The sequence below is a fragment of the Crinia signifera genome, chromosome 12, assembly GCF_055691185.1.
Source record: "Crinia signifera chromosome 12, ASM5569118v1, whole genome shotgun sequence".
Taxonomy (NCBI): domain Eukaryota; kingdom Metazoa; phylum Chordata; class Amphibia; order Anura; family Myobatrachidae; genus Crinia; species Crinia signifera.
In genome coordinates, this window is record NC_139228.1 from 60,388,587 (window position 1) to 60,410,679 (window position 22,093).

The following is a 22,093-nucleotide window of genomic DNA, read 5'->3' on the forward strand; positions in this document are numbered from 1 at the left end:
GGGGGTGATCCAATTCCCCTGCTACCAACAGGAAATGTTCACAGGGGGTAATCAGGACATAATGTAATCCGACTATGATTGTGTCTCTACCTTCAGCTCCTTTGTGTCAATACCAGACTTAGTGGAACCCGGCACCACAGGGGGTGATCAGCCCATAACGTAATCTTGTGTTGTATTGTATCTTGCTCTGCATATCCCTGGCCACTTCCAGACTTACTGGAACCGACCCAGCAGGGGTTGAGCGCAGCAGTTGGACAACTGTGGATTGAAGGTGGGATATACCTTATGCTTGAATCCACCAATCAGGAACTTGGGCAACCCCACAGATGATGCGATCACCGTGGGAATTTGAGAAGTTTTTAAAATGACTTGCAGACTAGCCAGGAGGAGAGATTTTGATGGACTGTCCTGGACTAAGAGGTTATGCTCTGTCTAGGTATCGTGTGGACTTTTCTGCTATTACAGCTGTGTGGATAAGTGATAGTTTGCCCTGTGGAACTGATCTGGGACTGTGACTATACAAGGACTGTCTGTTTGGGCCTGCTACCCGATAACGTTTATATGCTACATTTGCCTCTTTTTCCTGTCTTCATCTACTTTCGTGTGCTGTGATAAAAATAAACCATATTTTGGTTTCATCTGCTCGGTGTCTAAATGATTGAGGAACTCGTACCCTCACATTTGGTGGCAGCAGTGGGATCATTCAGACACCAACCATCGAGCTGTGAGGTTATCATACTCACTGTAAACCTGTAATTACTATATTTTATTAGGTGTAGTAATTAATGTACTATTTTAGTCCGTCGGTACCCTCTTATTCTCCATAGATGTTTCTATCCCCCAAATCTGTGTGTATTTCCCGATCAGATCGCTCTTGCCCTAATATGGTCTGCCAGGAAATACCCAGGAAATAATTCACCAAAAGGTTATGTCCCATTACCATACTTTTGTTCCTGCTATCACAGGAGGGTGTTAGCTGAGGGACAATCTTCACAGGGGGTGATCCAATTCCCCTGCTACCAACAGGAAATGTTCACAGGGGGTAATCAGGACATAATGTAATCCGACTATGATTGTGTCTCTACCTTCAGCTCCTTTGTGTCAATACCAGACTTAGTGGAACCCGGCACCACAGGGGGTGATCAGCCCATAACGTAATCTTGTGTTGTATTGTATCTTGCTCTGCATATCCCTGGCCACTTCCAGACTTACTGGAACCGACCCAGCAGGGGTTGAGCGCAGCAGTTGGACAACTGTGGATTGAAGGTGGGATATACCTTATGCTTGAATCCACCAATCAGGAACTTGGGCAACCCCACAGATGATGCGATCACCGTGGGAATTTGAGAAGTTTTTAAAATGACTTGCAGACTAGCCAGGAGGAGAGATTTTGATGGACTGTCCTGGACTAAGAGGTTATGCTCTGTCTAGGTATCGTGTGGACTTTTCTGCTATTACAGCTGTGTGGATAAGTGATAGTTTGCCCTGTGGAACTGATCTGGGACTGTGACTATACAAGGACTGTCTGTTTGGGCCTGCTACCCGATAACGTTTATATGCTACATTTGCCTCTTTTTCCTGTCTTCATCTACTTTCGTGTGCTGTGATAAAAATAAACCATATTTTGGTTTCATCTGCTCGGTGTCTGAGTGATTGAGGAACTCGTACCCTCACAATGTAAACAAAGGATAGCCCACTGGGTGTAATAACTGAAGATGCCCACTTGCCGTAATAACTGAAGATGCCCACTTGCCATGATAACTGAAGATGCCCGCTCAGTGTAATAACTTAAGATGCCCACTTGGCATAGTAACTGAAGATGCCCACTTGGTGTTTTAACCCAACCTTGTGGTCGGTGGGGGGGGGGTCATGGAGTGGCGGGCAGTAGTACTTGCCCATGGGAATGCCCATAAATATGCTAACTAACTGGCCCAATAGTGAGGTGCTGTATTATGTGAGAGGGAGAATGCAAGTGTTTCTCCATCCACGAGACCTGTCATTCCCAACCATTTAGTGATATCCAGGGTTAAGCACAGATGGTTAAAAAAACTCAGGTACTAATTAAGTCACCTCTAATTAGCACCTGAGCCTCTATATCAAATGCGGCCATATATAAAACCTTAAGACGCATTATCAAACAAAGATCGCCAAGATAATCCACTATGTGAAAAAGAGGCTTGGAATACAGGAAACAAAATGGCCACGGATATCTATAAATACAAGTAAATTGAAAACGAGGCTTGGAACCGGCATGCCATGTATTATTTATAAAAGGCTACACATCCTTTTTTAAAGTGGCAGAAGTCTTGCCCGGTAATAAAGCCATTTGTATTATTACATTGCAATAGTAGAATACCCCAGCGCTCCTACGTGGCCTTAGGGCAGGGCTGGGCAACACCGGCCCTCCAGATGTTGATGAACTACACATCCCAGGATGCTTTGCATTAGTTGTGCTATGTGGCCATAATGATACTGAAGCAAGGCATGCTGGGATGTGTAGTTCATCAACATCTGGAGGGCCGGTGTTGCCCAGCCCTGCCTTAGGGTCACTCCCCTCTATCTACACACTGTTTATCTAATAATCTACACCCATGTGGAAATGGGTGAGACTGTTTCGCTTTATATGATGTATGGAGTGAGTTAATGGCAGGTGAGCAGCAGGAAGGTTTTCACACGGACACGGAGATGTAATGGGTGACAAGGAGATGCAGAGGGAGGCAGAGTGTGACAGGGGAACACAGTGGGTAACAGGAATACAGTGACAGGGGCAGTAGTGGGCCCCATAGTCCTCAGGGGTCCCCATGTACTGCACCTGCTGCATCAATGGTAGTCCTGCCTCTGATTGGCCTGTTTAAGAACACTGAATATAGATTTTGTGCCACAGAATGTGGAATTTCTTGCAAAAAATTAGATTTCATGTAAATGATCAAATATTAATTTATTATTACTGGATACCAGCTATAATTAAATACACACAATATGTTCAGCTCATTATTTACGATCTTCAGCCGCTGAGATTGAAATAAAAAAATGCAAAGAATAAAATTCAATGCACTTCAAGGAAATTTCTCGATTTTGAACCAAGTCAGCTGGGACGTTTAATGCCAGCAATAATTTATTTTAATTATTATAATCTAGCAGTCTTTTAATTAAAATAGCACAACCATTTCACAATTAGGACTTTCAATATTTGAAATGAGATTGAAAATAAACATCAGTCTATCTATCGCAGCCATACTGTAATTCTGGAGAACGTCTTCCAGCAGCCAGATTCTGAGCTGAGCAAATAAGAATTCCGGACGTGTCTCTCGCTCTCCTGCAGTAAGAAAATGAAGTTCATATGTCAAGAGCCATCTTTACAGAAAGAAGAAATAAGTCAACACAGCTATGTGAAGATGAACTGTATCTATTCCATTGAAAATAGACATTTGGGTACTCTGGTGACATCTGCTGGAAGCTTAAATCCCGTAGGACCTCCAACATCTACCCATGATCACATTTACAAGTCTTTAGCAACTGCAGGTGGACGCTGTGGTGTCTGAAATGTAATGTTACAGTATGCCCAAATGATCTCATTGCAATGACCTTGAGAATTCAGCGGAACCGCTGACGCATCGCAATGAGACATTCAGTTTACTACTTTAGTTGAAGGAAAATCACCTACTCCAAAATGCGGATGAGCGGAAATGTATATACCACTTACCGGGGTATGGGTCATAGGGTCAACTGCATGAAGGTCAACAGAACTTAAGTTGACACCTGGAATAGGTTGACAGCATCGGAAGGTCGACAACAAGCATTCGGTCAACAATGGGAAGGTTGACATGAGTTTCATGTTTTTTTTGTCCCAAATGTGGACAAAGTCGACATGGACTAAGTGTGCCGAGTCCCCTCGCATGGCACAAAGCGTTCTCCATGCTGTGGGCACAGTGCATTGCTGCGATCAGCAAACTATTTTTTTCTTCCACCAGGGCGTAGTGGATGGTAGGGTATGAAATACCGCCTGGTGGCACATGTCGGCTCCAAAAAAATGGATTAACTCATGTTGACCTTTTGACTATCAACCTTCCCATTGTTAGCCTAATGCTTGTGTCGATCTTCCGACCCTGTCGACCTTAGCCATGTCGACCTATTTCAGTTGTCAGCCTAAGGTCTGTTGACCTTCAGTGGTCAGCCTTCATAGAGTCAACGTAAGGACCATTTCCCACTTCTTTCTTGGTGAATTCAGTCATGGTTTATTGCATGAATTGTATTTTATATTTTATGAACTTAGGGTTCCTATTTTTTATTTAGTTACCCATTTTTTATAGTCGAAAACCCTTATCCTTATATGTTTTTATGTTGGTAAGAGAGGGAAACGGTCATCTGTCAGACCAGACTTAGGTCGACCCCGGAAGGTCGACTGTCCCCAAGGTCGACAGGGTTAAAGGTCGACATGGCTCAAGGTTGACATGACTTAAGGTCGACATGGGCAAAGGTCGACATGGTTTTAGGTCGATAGTCATTAAGGCGACATGAGTTTTTCACTGTTTTTTGAGCCGACATGTGCCGACAGGCGCTATTTCATGCCCTACCATCCACTAGGGCGTGGTGGGAGAATAAAATAGTGTGCCGAGCGCATCGAGGCACCGTGCCCGAAGCATGGAGAGCGAAGCGAGCGTCTGCGGTTCGACTCCAACTGTGTCCATGTCGACTGTGTCGACATTCGGGTAGAAAAACAGTGGAAAACTCATGTCGACCTAATGACTGTCGACCTAAAACCATGTTGATTAGGTCGACCTTCCGGGGTCGACCTAATGACTGTAGACCTAAGTCTGTTCTGACAGATGTACCGCTTCCGTAAGAGATTGGTGGCCGTTATTATGAAATTTGCATATTAGTGAATGGTGCCAACGGTATCCGGTTGATGGATGGACAGTGTCTAGGTCAACAGTCAACAGGTTGACCACTATTGGTCAACAGGCAATAGGTCGACACATGTAAAAGTTCAACATGGTCTACGTCGACATTGACAAAATGTTGACACAAAACAAAAGTTGGACATGTCAATGGTTTTTGGATATTTGGAGACAAAGGAAGAGGTGTATGTTGGTTCATTTGTATTCTGTACCATAGTAGGCGTCTTTTACACTGAATTCTGGAGAATACAGAAACTCAATGTAGGTACTTACAGAGAGGAGCAACAGAAGAATCCAAGTTGCAAAAAAAAATCAGGGTAGCCTCTGAGTTCAAAGGAGATAGTAGTGGAATGGAACTGTTGGTTTGGGAGATTTCTGAATGCAATTGATTAAAGTTTTTCAGTATTTTTAGAGAAGTATTTTATTTCTGGCTTCCCGATGTTTTTGAGATTCGTTTGTTTCTCCTTCTGGGAATCTCCTTGTGATGGTTCCAGTGTCTTCTCTAGCACCTATCACAGTGCACAGTCATTGCTTCTGTAGTCCAGCAGCTAGACCTGTGCTTAAATCTGATTCGGTATGAAATCCCGATGGTCAAAATACCGACAGCTATTGACAGACGGCCAAAATCCCGACATGGTCAAAATACCGACATTTAAAATCCCAAACAGGTCAAAATACCGACATATAGAATGTAGACAGGTGAAAAAGTCAACATGACTTTCGGTTGACAGGCCGCGAGGTCGACATGGGTTTTTCTTCACTCGCGATTGTTAGCCACCGTCGTCAGTCACATCAGGTTGCTATGGCAACCCAGATGCGGCCACAATGCTGGAGCTAACTTTGGTCTGGTCAGGCCACCATCCTGCTCTGACATCAGACCAGGAAATGTGTGGGCGGCGGCAGGGTATTTCAGGGAGGCTTTTGCTGCAAACAGGTGCTGCTGATATTTCCTGCTTTCACTTAGGTGTCAGAATTGTCTGTAGTCAGTCAGCCTTATCCTGTGTGATTAATTAGTCAGCCTGTACTTAGTTGTAATCCTGTCTAGTCAGTCAGTTAGCAGTATTAGAGAAGCCATTTGTGAGACTTTAGTCAGCCAGTCTATCTGTGTACAAATTGTTAGACTAATCCTGCTAGTCTGTTCTCTGAGAGGGATTTCCAGCCTGAGACTAGAACACTGAACTGTAACAGCTGCAGAGAGTTCCAGCCTTTGCCTGTATGTGAGCTTTGGAGTGGTGGGTTCTCCCTGCCATTACTCCTTAGTGTCAGTACAGGTAAGCCTGCAGCTGAGCGATTCAGTGTAGCTGGTGGTTCTGCCGACACAGTCGGCTCTGGTACTTCCAGTCGGTCTCATCAAATCTGGTAACACACTACTCCATCTGGTGTGTTCCAGATTATATACTGTGTAAAACACCACACATTTATTTGGTAGGGATCTGTATACATCAGGGTGATTATTTCATCTTTGTCATCTCTGGTGGAGTATCAGATTCACTACTTATTCCATCCTTCGTATTGTTACGAGATCCGTAATATTACCTCTCTGTACCATAACTCTAGGTACATCATTTGTGTGTCATCTTTTACGTATTGTTACGTGTGGCCAGTTGTGAGTAAACAACCTTGTCTCATCCATGCAGGTTACAGTACTGTATCTGTCAAACCAGCTAGCTCCCTGCTAACACTGTCGAGCTGACCCAACAGCCGTGACCCTGTCCTATTCTCGGTCTGCAGGCGGGATTCAATGTCACACTATTTTATTCTCCCACCACGCCCTAGTGGATGGTGGGGCATGAAATACCGCCTGTCGGGTCAAAAAACAATGAAAAAACCCATGTCGACCTTGCGACCTCTCTACCGAAAGTCATGTTGACTTTTTCACATGTCTACATTCTATATGTCGGTATTTTGACCTTGTCAGGATTTTAAATGTGGGTGTTTTGACCTTGTCGGGATTTTGACCATGTCTGGATTTTAAATGTCGGTATTATGACCATCAGGATTTGACTGCATCCCCTTAAATCCTTACATTTACAGTGCATAGTCTACAGGCTGCAGTAGCGGTTCTAGACTGCAGGAGGAGATTGTTAGAGTTAAGCTGAATACAGACACTGTCTGCACTCTATTTAGAGAAACAATACTCTGAACTTGGGCGCTCCCCATTTGGGCACAATTTGAGATTAGATAGGACAAATTCTCCCCTTAAACAGGGGATTTCTGGGAATCAATCTTTCAGATTTTTTATTTTTCTCCGGGAGTTCTTCATATACTGTATCCTCCGTTTATATATGTATAGGAATGAAAAAGATTAAAAAAAAAAACAATATGTGGTGCAGTCTCAAAAATATTGAAAATCAAGTTTGGTGGGTAAACAGATGGCATACCCAACTCACAATAAGAGGTGTTTAACATGTAAAAAGGTTTCTTTAGAACATCTGGGTGGTGTACCAGTTCTTACAATATGTTATGATGTACGACGTCTATCTAGGTATCTTTGTTTTCATAAAAGGGTTTTAATAATACAGGTAAATACACACATGAATACCCCTTTCACATCACAAAAGCAGGGTCAGCCCCAATTTTTGAACATGGATCAGACCCTGGGTCAGAAATGTTTATAACGGATTATTGATCCGGGTTATTCCCGGTTACTCAACCCGGGTCACCCATGTTAAAACCAGTGTGATGTCATTTTAAAAGTACTTCATTGGTCTCTGAGGTCTGAACAAAGGAGGGGGTGACATCCATACAAAGGAGGGGGCTGAAGAATGTTTGATTTTGGGTCCTAATAAAACCAGATGCCGCTAACATTTTACTGATATTGTGATAAATGATCGCATCCCTGACTGTGTCCGTGATTTGCCTACAGATTTCCTCCTCACCCCTGATCTGCAACAACTCCATGATTTCTTCATCATTCCAGTTTGACAGTTTGCGGGTCCTGGGAATTCTATCGCCAACAGCCAGGACCCACCATCAGACGGAAGGGGGGGCACCTCCGCACGAGAGGCTTGTGTGCCCCTTTCCGTCTGAGCCCTCCTATCAATTCCCTGTCGCTCCCCCTCCTAATCCTGCCCATCTCCCTGAAGCTAAGACGGGCAGGGAAAGAGTTCCCCACCACCGTGTTGACGGGGATGCACGTGCGCATGAGACGCTCGCACTTCCCTGTCAGATGGAGCGCGCCTCTGCCGGTTCTCGCCAGTGTAGGGACTCTGGCGATTGCCAGCGCTGAATGAGAGGCACTCCATCTACAGGTAGAAAGTACAGTGCACTTGCTGCCAAAGTGTAGCTGTTATGCTTGTCCTCCGTATTGTATGCTGACTGGACACTGAAACTGAAATACATCAGCAGTCTATACTCACAGCAAGGAAAAACCCCGGTGCAGTTTTAATGCACAATAACCCAGGTCTGACCCGTGTATAACCTTTCTTTCCCGGGTTATTGACTGTGGTGCTTTCGCACATTGACCCGTGTTGAATCAGCAATATCCTGGATCTGACCCGGGATATTTGTGCATTGTGAAAGGGGTATAAGATCGTAAAACAATAAAACTACTGAGGCCTCAAGGGCCGGATGAATTAAGTGCGGAGTCAGAACACGTGGTCAGAGATCTGGATCCGATCACATGTAGACAAACCGCACGTACACTTACCCACTTCTCGAGTATTTTCCTGTGGAGGCACACTCTGAGTCAACATTTTTCGAGACACTGTCTCTTCCTCAGGGCTCATTCTGTACACTGAGATTTTGTACTTAACCCTTAAAAAAAAGATTGATTAGTAGAGAGAATTCACTTGATTTTCCTCAGCACAGAGATGATACCAAGCAAGCTGAGCGAGGTGGAACGCAAATTTGGGCTCCATGTACTGAAACTGACTCCAAATAATCAGAATAAAAGGAACTCATGTTGACTTTTCCGTGTGTTGACTATGTTCAAGTCAACCTTTTCTCTATGTTGACCTTGAACCTATCGAGTCTTTGGGGATGACCTAGACATTGCCAACCAAATAACCCTAAGAAAAACATTCAACACTGATTGGTCATTATTATCACACTTTATAATTTGCTTTAACCAACTACAATTCATCCAAGTATGGGTCGTTAGACACTGTCTAGGGCGACAGCCATTAGTTCAACAGTTCCAGTGTCGACATGAAAAAGGTTGACATGTCAAAAGTTCGAAATGGGTTATTCATGGTTTTTTGGTGTGTGTTGACATAGGCACTGTATAATTGTACCGTGCCCCTTGGCATGGCTTGCTGAACTTGCTATGGTTTGGGAACACTATTATTTTCTCCCTCTTTGCCCACTGTGATGGTAAAGTACGAACAAGTCAATTTAAAAAAAAAATGTGTCGACCTATTGCCTGTGTCAAAGTTGCTTTTGTCAGCTTTTCGACCATGTTGACTGAATGCACTTGCACATCCATTTGCATGTCTGCCATTGAAGAATATTTTTATTCAGTCAGTCTAGCCTGGCTTTTATTTCCGACGGACATTGCCGAATTTGGGGTGGGCACTGACGTCATGTGACATGCATGCATTTGCAGGGAGACGTTTTTATGAGCGCACCCACTGTTTTTTGGGGGGCACACCCAGGAAATACTGGGTATTCCCTTGCTCCAGCCCACTATCTGCCCCCTCATAGTGCAATCGACTCGGCAAGTGTGATACTCAGTGTGCACATGCATATTTTCGCCCATACGCACAGACACGCACGGTGACTGTGACGAATTCGGTCCATACCGATCCAACCTGAATTGTGCCCAAAGTGTTCTTACAATCTTCATACGAATCTCTTCTAACATCATAAGTAGTCGGGAAAGTGTTGCGTTATTCTTTAAAATGCACAAATTGTTCTAATTATCAGTGAAGTGATGAGACCAGAACGCAGACCTGTTTCTGCTCAGACTGTGTGATACATATATTATCACTACTGTAATATAACAAAATAATTAAGGTTAACCATTCATCTTAAGGAAGATCAAGAGAAAAGGAGACTACAAAGCGTGTTCTCTATGACTAATGTACACAGAGCCTTTACTTAAATGTAAATACTATCTGTCAGGATGACCATGGATGGCAACAAAAATCTATTTAGATGTAACGAGGGCTGCATAAGCTCGAGTGTAATTAAGAGCCTGTGAATTTGCAGCAGTTAAATAAAGTTGTGAATGTCAAGATAAAGCCTGAGGCAAATAATGAGTGGCAGGTAGCTCTGCCCTATGGGGTAGCTGGGGGGCGTCAGCTTAAGGAGGGGTACTTATAGGCAAGCAGGCAGGAAGGACTTCCTCTTTGAGTCTGGATTTCTGCTGAGACTATCCTGTGTGACCAAGCGCAAGGACAAACGAAGCTAAGTATTTCTACTTTCTCTGTTCTGCAGCTAGTTACTTTACTTAAAGATGTCAGGGCGTCCCAAGCGCAGCGCTCCCCCCCCCCGTTGGCTGGCAGACGCCGCCCGTCCCCTGATCACTGTTGCAGGGCGTGGGGGTGGTAAAACGCCGGCCAGGGCCCAGTACACAGAGGCCACAGAGCGCCAGCGCGAGGCTGTGCGCCCTCTCTCCCCGGCGCTGCAGCGTGGAATTGTTCCCCTGTCAGCAGGCAGTCCCAGCAGCAGTGGAGCTCACGTCGCGGGGATCACGCGGTCCCCGGCGGCTGCAAGGGCACAGCGCCAGTCCGCGCCTAGCGAGGCAGGTAACACACCAACACGCGGGGGCATGCCAGGCACCTCGGCCGAGGCGCTGGCTGCCCACACTATGTCACCAGGCCCTAGGGTACACAGAGTGCAGGTCCACCGCGAAGAGGGACAAGGGGGGATGAGTACACCTCCTCCAGCTCCTGGGGCCCCCGTGTACGCGCTGCCTTATGAGGACAGAGGGGGGCCATCTACCCCGCACACAACTAGCTCCAGCCCCATGCAGGTGATTACAGGGGGCCCAGCAAGGCTCCCTGCGTTAATAAGGGGGCCGCCACTGGTCACGCTGCAGGCCTCCCTGGCACACACTGGGGAGCCTATACTGCCTGGCAGTTTTGTCCCACAGTCGGGGGTTTTTTCTGGGGGGCCACCGGCCTTAACCCACGGCAGCGGGGATGGCACGGGGCCTACCGCGGCTCAGTTTTGCCAGGGGCAGCAGGCAGCGTGGCACCACGGCCCTGGGCTGAACCAGGCACCACAGGGGATGTTCCCTCACTCAGCTCCCTTACAGCAGGGACACCAGGGTTTAAATCAGCCAGCGTTCTACCCAGGTTTCCAGCAGTTTCAGCAGCCCACGGGCACCACACACCAGCAGGGGGCCTGGCCTTTCCCGACGGCGGTATCCACCGGCCACGCAGGGTACACACCGGTGCAGCAACCAATGTCACACCAGCCTACCTGGGGACAGCAGCCACCTTTCCCATATTTCCACCAACACGGTGGGGCGGGGCAGGGGCCTTACGGGTCGGCTTGGCCAGTATTCCAGCACCAGCCCACTCCTAGCTGGGCATCGGGGTTACAGCATCCCTATCAGAGTGGGGTCCAGCCACACCCATACAGGCAGCAGCCAAACTTCACCCCTACGCGCTCCCACTATACACGCGCGGGGAGTGCAGAAACGGGTAGGGCACCCGGGGGAGAGGCTGTTTTTTCTGCGACGTCAGGCTCTGGCGGTAATACGTTGCATTTGTCTCCCGATATGTCTACAGGTTCAGACCGGGCCGTGAGGGCCTCGAGCTCGGCACAGGGTGCCACGCAAGGAATCCTGCAAGTTTCCGGGTCGGGTCAGAGGTCATCTACCCCGGTCGCCATGGCGGTCGCAAGCGACAGGGACACCGGGGGCGCCTCCGGCGATGAGGGGCTGTCTGGCGGGTCAGCGAGGCCCAGGCCTTCAGAGAAGCCGGCGCAAGAAGCAGAGCCTGAACCTGAGGACGGGGCCGAATCCACGGATGGTGAGAACACTGACAATTCGTTATGTGAATCATCGTCTTACCACTCCACAGCTAGTAGCGGGGACGAGGGTCAGTCTGGGCGCCCACGCAAGCTTGCAAAGTTAGTTGCGCGAGCCGTGGCTAAGAGGGTCAAAGGCACAAAGCGCAAACAGAGGGAGGCGCCACCACCCCCCGTTACAGATACGGCTGGGGATAAGGTCCACTGCTCTAATACAGCTATAGCCAGGGGGCTCCGTAGGGGAGTTAAAGAGAGGATTAAGAGGGGGAAGTTTGTGGATTTCTTCACTTTGACGGCCGATATGAAAAAGGAATTCGACAAGGCCAAGAAATCCTCAGCCAATGGGGAACTCGCATTCAAGAGCTTCCACAATTGGCTCAGGGGTTTCCTCATCTTTTCCTCGTGCTACCTGAGCACCAGGCCAGATGAGCACTTGAATGTTCTCCGCTACTTATTCTTGGTAAACGAGACATTCATCAGCTACAGGAATGGCGCATGGCGGGACTATGACGAGAAGTTTCGTAGGGCTCACGAGGGGTCAACAACCATGCCCATGGGGTGCAAACATGTAGAGATATGGCTGGAGGTCATTGGGAAAGGTCAGCCATCCACTGAGCAGACAGGCAGGAAGCCCTTTCTCGGGGGGAAACCCGGGGCAAAGACCCCGGGCAAGGGCAGGTGTTTTGCCTTTAACGACGGGAAATGTGAGAGAGGGGCAAAATGCCGCTACAGGCACGAGTGCCGTTGGTGTGGGGCAGGACACTCAGGAAAAGCCTGCAAGTCTGGAAGGGCCCAGGAACAGGGTGAGGCAGGGCCTAGCAACAAGTAAGGCACACTCCCCCATAGTCCTGGACGAGTTGGCTCGCCTCCTAGCCTTTTACCCCGATAGGGAGGCGGCACAGTTTTTATTTGAGGGTTTTAAGTTTGGTTTTCAGTTACCCATACCCGAGTCTGTTTTAGTGAGATCCCATAAAAACCTGAAATCGGCCAGGGATTTCCCAGGGGTTGTGAGGCAAAAAGTGTATGCGGAGATAGAGCTGGGAAGGATGGCGGGCCCCTTTGCGACCGAACCCTTGCCCAACATGTGCTTCTCCCCTTTAGGCGTGGTCCCTAAGAAGACGCCGGGGAAGTACAGGTTGATACAACACTTGTCTTACCCCCCCGGAAGGTCGATCAACGACGCCATACCGGAAGCACAGTGTAGTGTGCATTACCAGCTCTTCGATGAAGTTCTGGAGATAGTGAAGGGTTTTGGTCAAGGGGCACTAATGGCGAAACTGGACATTGAGTCCGCTTTCCGGCTGCTCCCCTTGCACCCCACTTCATTCCGCTTTATGGGTTTCAGGTTAGAGGGGGGCATATATATTGACAAATGCCTGCCCATGGGATGTTCGGTCTCCTGTTCCTACTTTGAGAGATTCAGCACTTTCCTGCATTGGTGCATACAGGAAAGTGCGAGCTGCAAAGGGGTGGCTCACTATTTGGATGATTTCCTTTTTGTGGGACCAGGAGATGACGACACATGCGAGCGCATTCTGGAAAGGGCCAAAGATGTATTAACAGCCATGGGGGTTCCCATAGCAGCCGACAAGACAGAGGGTCCCACCAGGGTGATATCATATTTGGGTATCGAAATAGACTCTGAGGGTGGATGTTGCAGGCTGCCAGAGGATAAAGTGGTGAAGCTGCAGGCGCTGATCGAGGAGTGCCGGCGGAAGGGGAGGGTCCAGCTTCGGCTGATTCAGTCGCTGCTGGGATCTTTCAATTTCGCTTGCCGCATCATCCCTATGGGGAGGGTGTTCTGCAGGAAGCTGGAGAGGGCCACAGCGGGGGTAAGAGACCCACACCATACAGTCAGGCTAGGGCGAGAGATAAAGGGTGACCTAGCGGTCTGGTCCACTTTCCTGGAGTGTTTTAACAGGGAGCTGCTGTGGCCGGCGGACCCAGCCTCCAGTGTGGAACTACAGCTATACACGGATGCTGCGGGCTCGACGGGATTTGGGGCCTACTTGCAGGGAGAATGGTGCTGCGCACCATGGCCACAGTCATGGATGGACCGCGGTTTCACGGTCAATCTGTTACTGCTGGAGCTCTTTCCCATAATTGTAGCGGTCGAGCTGTGGGCCAGCCAGTTGGCGGACAGGAACATAGTGTTCTGGTGCGACAACATGGGAGTTGTCCATGCGATTAACAACCAGAGGGCCACATCGCCAGAAGCATTGCGCCTGCTAAGACACCTAGTTTTGCATTGTCTGCAGCACAATATACACTTTAGGGCCCGACACGTCCCGGGTGTCGACAACAGCATAGCAGACGCACTCTCGAGGTTCCAGTTCGAGAGATTTCGCGAGCTGGCACCGGAGGCGGCCGTCACAGGGCTCAGATGTCCCCCTCTTGTATGGCAGGTCATAGAGTCGGCATGAAGTCACTGGCCCTGCTATCTTTGGCCCCGTCCACACGTAGAGCTTATGGGGCGGCTTGGAGGGATTGGTCAGCCTTTCGGGTTTCACCGGAGGCAGAGGGTAAGTCGGTCGAGGACCGGTTACTGGCCTTCGTCTGGGAACATTATAAAAGCGGCAGGTCAAAGTCGGCTATGGCGGCGGCTTTGGCTGGGATAGCGTTCCATTCCAAGTTACTAGGCGAGCCAGACCCTACCAGGTCTTTTGTACTATCCAAAGCTCTAAAAGGGTGGGCTAGGGCACAGCCAGGGGTTCCAGACTCACGTCGCCCGGTAGATGAGGGCATGCTGGGGGACCTTATGCAGTGTCTGAATGGAGTGGCAGAGAATGGTTATGAAGCGGCGCTCTTCAAGGTGGCCTTTTCCTTTGCATTCTTTGGGGCCTTTCGAGTAAGCGAGTTAGTGGCAGCGAACAAGCGCGTGCTTTCTGGGCTCCTCAAAGAAAATGTGGTTTTCCGTGAGGGGAAGATACTCTGCAAGATAGGGAGGTCTAAGACAGACCAAGCGGGGAAGGGCGCCTGGATTACATTGAGAGCGCACTGCAATAAGGCGATATGCCCTGTATCCCTGGCTGAAGTGTATGTCTCGGGCGGACCAGGCACCGCGGCACAGTTCCTGGCACACAAAGAGGTGGGGCCACTTACCCGATTCCAGTTTGCGGCTGTGTTTCGGAGGTGTGTCGCGGCATTGGGGCTCCCCGAGAAAGAGTATGGAACGCATTCGTTCAGAATCGGGGCGGCAACTTGCGCAGCCGCAGCGGGGCTTCCACCGTCCTCAGTTCAAGCGGTGGGGAGGTGGAAGTCAGCCGCCTATAAGAAATATATAAGGTTAGATAAGTTGTAGATAGCGCCTGTTGCGCTGACCCGAAAACATATTGTTTACAATCGGTTTTGGAACTTTAGCGTTCCGGAATCGACGGTGTGAAGGGAATTTTTTTACTTTTTCCTCTGCAGGGGACTTAATTACAATTGGCTTCCCCCAACAGTCCACCAGAGGTTTTTTAAGATTTTTCCCCTTCACTGGTGTCTATAGCAATGCATTCCAGTTGTGTATTACAGTATAATGTTGCATGCTAACCTTAGGTTTTCTCTTTTTCAGCCCCTCCCCCTTCCTCACGGACTCTGGGCAGGGTTTGGTTAGTGGGACACTCGTACATATATTGGGCTGCTAGGCACCCATTGGCAGCCGCGGCCCCGGTGCTGTCTCGGGCACGGGAGGTGCACTGGCTGGGCATTAGGGGTTTTCAGTGGGATGGCCTGTGGGACCTGCTAGTCTCCAAAGCTAGGAGATTAGGCGTACCTGATGTTTTAGTAATACACCTGGGAGGCAATGACCTGGTCAAGCGGACAGGCATTGCATTAACCATACAAATTGAGAAAGACATGGCGAGGATACATGAGCGTTGGCCAGGTGTATTACTGGTATGGTCAGACATAGTGCCCCGTTTCACATGGCGGGGGTGTCGGAGCATAGAGGCTGTTGAGAAGGCCAGAAAGAAAGTGAACCACGCAGTGTCCAGGTACATAGTGGCGAAAGGTGGTAAAGCAGTCAGGCATCCCACCATTGTGAAAACCAGCCCCAAGTTATATAGGCCAGACGGGGTTCACCTATCGGATCCCGGTATGGCAATTTTTCTGCAGGACATTCTCACTAGTTTAGTGTAGTTAGGGCGTAGGTTGTTGTTTTAGGGTGGCGGGCCTGTGGCACAGTTTAACCCGGCGGGGTAGGAGTGCCAAGGCAGTGGCGGTTGAGCGCTCTCGACCAGCACTCAAGTGTGGTGTCAGGTGGTCTCCGTAGGGTATGGCCCGCCCCTCTGCCAAGAAGGTAGGCGAGTCCCGACTCAACGCGGTGGGGCGCTGGACACTTCCTGGAAGTGCCCGCGTCTGGCCCTAGGAGGGGCGTGGCATGCCGCTGCGGAGCGGGCTGTACGCACAAGTTATTTGAGTGATGCCAGCGAGTGGGGCGACCTGGTCGCCGCCATGAGGGGCATCCGCGTTTTGAGGGTGCTGGTCTCAAGTGCTTCTTCTTGCCATCCCTAAACAATTAGGGTCATACCATCTTTAAATAAATATCCTAGATGACCTTTAAACTTACGCAGTTGGTGTCCGTGTCTTATTTATTAGTTAAGGTGTCAGTGTGAGTTATTTCTAGGCTTAAGTGTTAAGTAATAGATATAAGATAAAACAGCATAATTCTCTAGGCGCCTTAGATGTAACGAGGGCTGCATAAGCTCGAGTGTAATTAAGAGCCTGTGAATTTGCAGCAGTTAAATAAAGTTGTGAATGTCAAGATAAAGCCTGAGGCAAATAATGAGTGGCAGGTAGCTCTGCCCTATGGGGTAGCTGGGGGGCGTCAGCTTAAGGAGGGGTACTTATAGGCAAGCAGGCAGGAAGGACTTCCTCTTTGAGTCTGGATTCCCACCCTCCCTCCCCTTTTAAAGTGCTACATGGGCTTTTTGAGCCTTCACCAAATTGGAATTTAGTTTGATTTACAATCGGCGGTTGAGCGCTCTCGACCAGCACTCAAGTGTGGTGTCAGGTGGTCTCCGTAGGGTATGGCCCGCCCCTCTGCCAAGAAGGTAGGCGAGTCCCGACTCAACGCGGTGGGGCGCTGGACACTTCCTGGAAGTGCCCGCGTCTGGCCCTAGGAGGGGCGTGGCATGCCGCTGCGGAGCGGGCTGTACGCACAAGTTATTTGAGTGATGCCAGCGAGTGGGGCGACCTGGTCGCCGCCATGAGGGGCATCCGCGTTTTGAGGGTGCTGGTCTCAAGTGCTTCTTCTTGCCATCCCTAAACAATTAGGGTCATACCATCTTTAAATAAATATCCTAGATGACCTTTAAACTTACGCAGTTGGTGTCCGTGTCTTATTTATTAGTTAAGGTGTCAGTGTGAGTTATTTCTAGGCTTAAGTGTTAAGTAATAGATATAAGATAAAACAGCATAATTCTCTAGGCGCCTTACTGCCTTTTACATTTCTGGTAATCATCTATTCCCATCAATGGTGTTGTGCTTGGAATACACAACATCATTTTTTTAAAGCACAATTTACATTGGAAATTCAATGCCGGTACCTCGGCCCACCTGAAATACAGCAGTTGGATCATTAAACCTGACATATATCTGGGTAATGATTCTTTGGATTGAGAAATATTCCTTCCTCCCCTGTCAAGCCCGTTCATGGAATTGATTAGACAGAGTCATTGCCTAATTCAGACCCGCTCGCTAGGCAGCGTACACTCGCTGCCTAGCAGCGGGTAAGTGCTGCCTGCCGCCCCAACGAACGCCCACCCCTCCCTGCTGCCAGTTTGAGAACACATCCCCTTGACAGAAGTCATTTGGTGGTCAACCAATCAGTAGCATGTCATTTCAAAGACTAAGGAGGTCAATGTACAAAGCTTTGGAGAGAGAGAAGTGGACAGAGAAAGTGTGACAGCGAACCAGCTGCTCAGTGTCATTTTTCAAACAGCCTGTAACATGACAGTAAGGAGCTGATAATCTGGTATTTTATTTTCATCCAATTAATCTCTCTCCAAGGCTTAGAACATACCGTAGATAATCGTGCAAAATAACTAAGAGTTACAGTCAGGGGTGGAAGTGAGTTCTCTCACCTGTAATGGTAGGTGGAACCAGTTCCACCTCCACTATGGCCCTACACAGTAATTCCAATAGAAAATCCTGTCCCATCAACTATATCAATAGCTGATGCAGGTGGCACTCATGTCCTGGTGGCTCCATGGTTCTACTCCCCTTGAAGCCTATCCCTTCTGATAATCACACACTTGTGTCTGCTGGAACATGTTTGTCCACTCCTCAGGTCCCAGCAGCATCCTTTTCCAGCATGGTGTATATAATGCCATGCTATTCCCGCTGCTGAAGTGAAGAAAAGTCACTAAAGGTGAGTACACACGGGTGCAATTTCATGTAAAATTGCTGGGAATATGGTCGCTGAGCTGCGCGCTCCCGTGTGCACTGCCCAATGGTCGCTGGTCGCAGGAGCATGCTCCTGCGACCAGCGGCTTTCCCCGGCGATCGCTGTGCCGGGAGGTCAGCGCCGGGGAGGTCAGCGCCGGGGAGATCAGCGTTGATCTCCCCAGCCCCGTGCCACTGCTCCCTCCCTCCTCCCATTAAAGCGTCTGCTGCTGCTGCGCTCCCCCTCCGCCCCGTAGCAGTGTCTCCTTTTCATCGCTGATGAAAAGAAGACACTGAGCAATATGATTGCTGGGGATATATTGCTAGCAATATATCCCCAGCAATCATATTGCCCCGTGTGTACACAGCATAAGAGGGGCAGGTTCCATGCATGCTTAAAACAAGGTTATAGAGGGCTGGAGGGACACAGTGAGGTAGGGAAGCTGCTGGAGGGACACAGGGCATGGAGCTGCTGAAGGGACATGGCCAATGAGCTGTTGAAATGTCAGAGGCAATGATGTGTTTAAGAGACGCCACTGTAGGCATTGCATGTATAAAGGTCACAGCTTCTGTGGGCATTATGTGTAATGGGCACTACTACTGTTGGAGTTGTGTATGAGAGTGCACTACTGTGGCCATTGTGTATAAGGAACTATACTGTGCGGCATAACATGTCTAGGGGTACTACTGTGTAGCTTAAAATGAATAAGGGGCACTTCTAAATGACATAACATGAATAAGTGGCATTGCTAAGTGATATAACATGAATAAGGCACTACTGTGAATAAGGGAACTGCATATGGTGGCATGTGAATAAGATTGTGCTATTCCCTTCCTCAAAACCATACCCTTTAATACAAACCCAAAAATAAAAAAAAAAAACCTAAACAAACATGAACAACTTTAACCAAATGATCAAGGCTGGATTCCATGCTTTCGCCAATCACAAGCAGTTTACCAACCTGAATGTTTGGGATTGGCTGCCTTTGAAGGGAGTTCAGTGCTTTAGCTTTAGTTAGTAGTTGTGAGTACTTCAGATTATCTTTTCTTTTTCCATATTTTGGAATGCACATTTTCTGGTTTTAATCCTCATTTGGACTGTAACAGATTAGGGTCCAGATTTATCCTGTAGTAACCCTTTGATTGCCAATGTTACTGTGAGAGATGTGCAAAATAGGTAGTGAGTAGCTCCCCTTCACCGTAAGGACCTGGGGATGGAGAGGGGGCGGGGAGAGGAGGAGCAAGGTCAGAACAAGGGACCCAAATGGATCCTTGTGGGCTTGTTTCGCTCGCAATGCTTCGGGCATGGAGGGCTTGTTCCTTCACTATCCAAGCCAGCACATTAGCCTTTAGTATCCAAGTGGTGAGCGAAGCGAGGGTCCATTTGGGTCCCTTGTACCGACCTTGCTCCTACTCTCCCTGCCCCGTCTCCTCCCCAGGTCCTTACAGTGAAGGGGAACTAGTCACAACCGTGCAAAATATCTGCCAAGTGATCTGAAGTCAATTATTTGAAGATTACCTAACTTTTGTGCCCCCCCCCCCCAAAAAAAAAAAAACACAAACAACAACAAAAAAACAGTTGCTTTGAACAATGCTGGCATTTTTAGTGGGTATTTTCATACTTGCCGACTTTTCTGTTGTCCTCTCCGGGATAAGCCCGGAGAGGAGACCAGATCATGGTATGTCAGGGGGGGCGGGGAGAGGGTGATGTCTCAAGCCCCGCCCCATGGCAGTCAAAGAAAACAATTCGCGGGTCTGCAAATTGGGGGAGGGACTAAAATTATGAGATTTGCTTCATTTTAGCCTCGTCCCTTTCCATGGACCCGCAAAAACCGGGTATTTTACCAATTTTAGTACAGCATGGAAGGGGGCCCGGGAGCTGCGTGGGCAATTCGGGAGGATTGCCCACCTTCCTAGGGGGGCAGGAGGGGGACCCGATTTTAGGGAGCCTCCCGCCAATTCCGGGAGGGTAGGCAAGCCTGGGTATTTTGCACATCTCTCATAGCAACGTTGGCACTCAAAGTGAGATATAACGTACTAACCAGTTAGCTCCTAATTGTTATTTTCTAAACACAGTCTGTAACTTGGCAGTTTGTGGTTTATTGGCTGGTGCTTTATCTCACTCCAACCATTGATAAACCCTCATAAAAAGTTTTTTTTTTTTCTCTCTCTCTCTTTCTCTCTCTCTAAAAGTGGTGTATGAAGATTTTGGAAAGATTTTGGGAACTGTCCTTTGTTTTTCTTCTTCGCCTTCTCTGTTGGTCCCATTACACTATGTAATGACCTGGTGCTTCCTGGACAGCAAAGTGAACTCTTAGATAACTGTAAGATGAAATATCCGCAGCACTCACCGCATGACTCGCTTCAGTTTATTTACAATTTGTTACAGTCTGAATCTATAAGAGCGTGCAATACTTCCCAGCATCCCACCAGCCGCTATTAACAGCAGCGCTGTAACTTGTACATGTCTCCAGGTATGTTAACCCTTTGAGTGCGAAGTGAGTTTGTCAAAATAGATGTAAAAATTGGCGAGCAAACATTTTTTTTTCATCACAGTGACCTGTAATGTTTACCATATATGTGAAATATAGACTTTTTTTGGTACTTGTGTATTATCTGGGCACCCATCGCATCGCATCACATACCACTAATTAAGCCATGCGATGGGACCCGATTTCCTGGGTGCACAGACCCGCACTGTGTGATAAAATTACAAATGGCATGCGATGCGATGTGATATTAAATTGTACAGGCACCCTGATGGGTGATTACTATGTTAAATGCACCCACACTATCAACGCCCACCCGAAGCGTGGCGAGCGTAGCGAGCACTCGAAGGGCGGCGGTACGCGTCCTCCAAATTTTTACACCCCCACTATCCACGTCGGCGTGGAGTTGATTTTAGATAGTGTGGCAAGCGCAGTGAGCCACCGAGCCCGAAGCCTGGCGAGCACAGCGAGCCCCGTGAAGGGACGCTGATTACATGTGAAGTAATCCGCGGCCGCTCGCCACGCTTCGGCGCTGACGAAGTCCGTAGCTGTGACGAAACGCGTTGGGCGTGGTTACCTGTTCCCGACGTGGTGACGTCCTGGTCTGGTCCGTGCTGTACCTGTGGAAGCTCCCGGCTGTTTGCTCTGGTCCTGATGCGCCCCGTCTGCAACTGATCACTGCCTACGGTTCTCCATCGACGCTTGGTCCGGCTGCATAGCTCTGTCCACACGGCAAGCTTTCTACTTTTAACCCTATGTATGTCAGCAGTTATATAAGTAAAATTTGTTAAATTTATTGCTGATTGATGCGCTTCATTCTTCTCTTTTCTACATATATATATATATATATATATATATATATATATACTGTATATATACTGTATATAAACACTGATAATCAAACGACAAACCAATACACAAGTCGTAGCATGCAAGCCGGACCCGACAGCCATTTTAACTGACTCCTGTCTGGGTTTTTTTCCAGGGATATAACATACACACAGTGCCAATTAAGACCTTGGGGGGCCCGGGGCACTTTAGACAGGGGGCTGCAGGGGGGGGGGGGGATTAATATTATTTATATGAAAAGCCTGTGTTTGTCCCTCATGAAAAGCCTTTGTTTGTCCTTCTGTACCTTACTCTGTTGGACTGTAGGAGACCTCACAGACTCAGTGCTGCCTCTGATTAAAAACCCTCCATGATGAGGCTGCTGCTGCTACTGTCCTCCATGGGCCTGAGAAGCATGTAATAAGCTCCACCAATCAGAGATCAACACAAACCTCTCAGCCTCTGACCTCTTGTGCAAATTCTCATGGGACTTAGTCAACTCCCAGTAATGCACTGCACACTTGTGCAGTCAGTGTGCCTTGGCTCACAGTGCTCAGCACCATTACTCCTTGTCACATTGGCAGATAG

The 22,093-nt window shown here is 48.3% G+C and overlaps 1 long non-coding RNA gene across 1 annotated transcript; it reads right to left on the bottom strand.

The window, feature by feature from the left end:
* Nucleotides 1–2,517: 2,517 nt before the first annotated feature.
* Nucleotides 2,518–21,912, bottom strand: LOC146050198 (uncharacterized). Its single transcript, XR_014466279.1, has 3 exons — nt 21,813–21,912; nt 21,255–21,430; nt 2,518–3,316 (listed from the first exon to the last, which is right to left on the bottom strand). It is a non-coding gene; the product is annotated as an uncharacterized LOC146050198 (long non-coding RNA).
* Nucleotides 21,913–22,093: the final 181 nt, after the last annotated feature.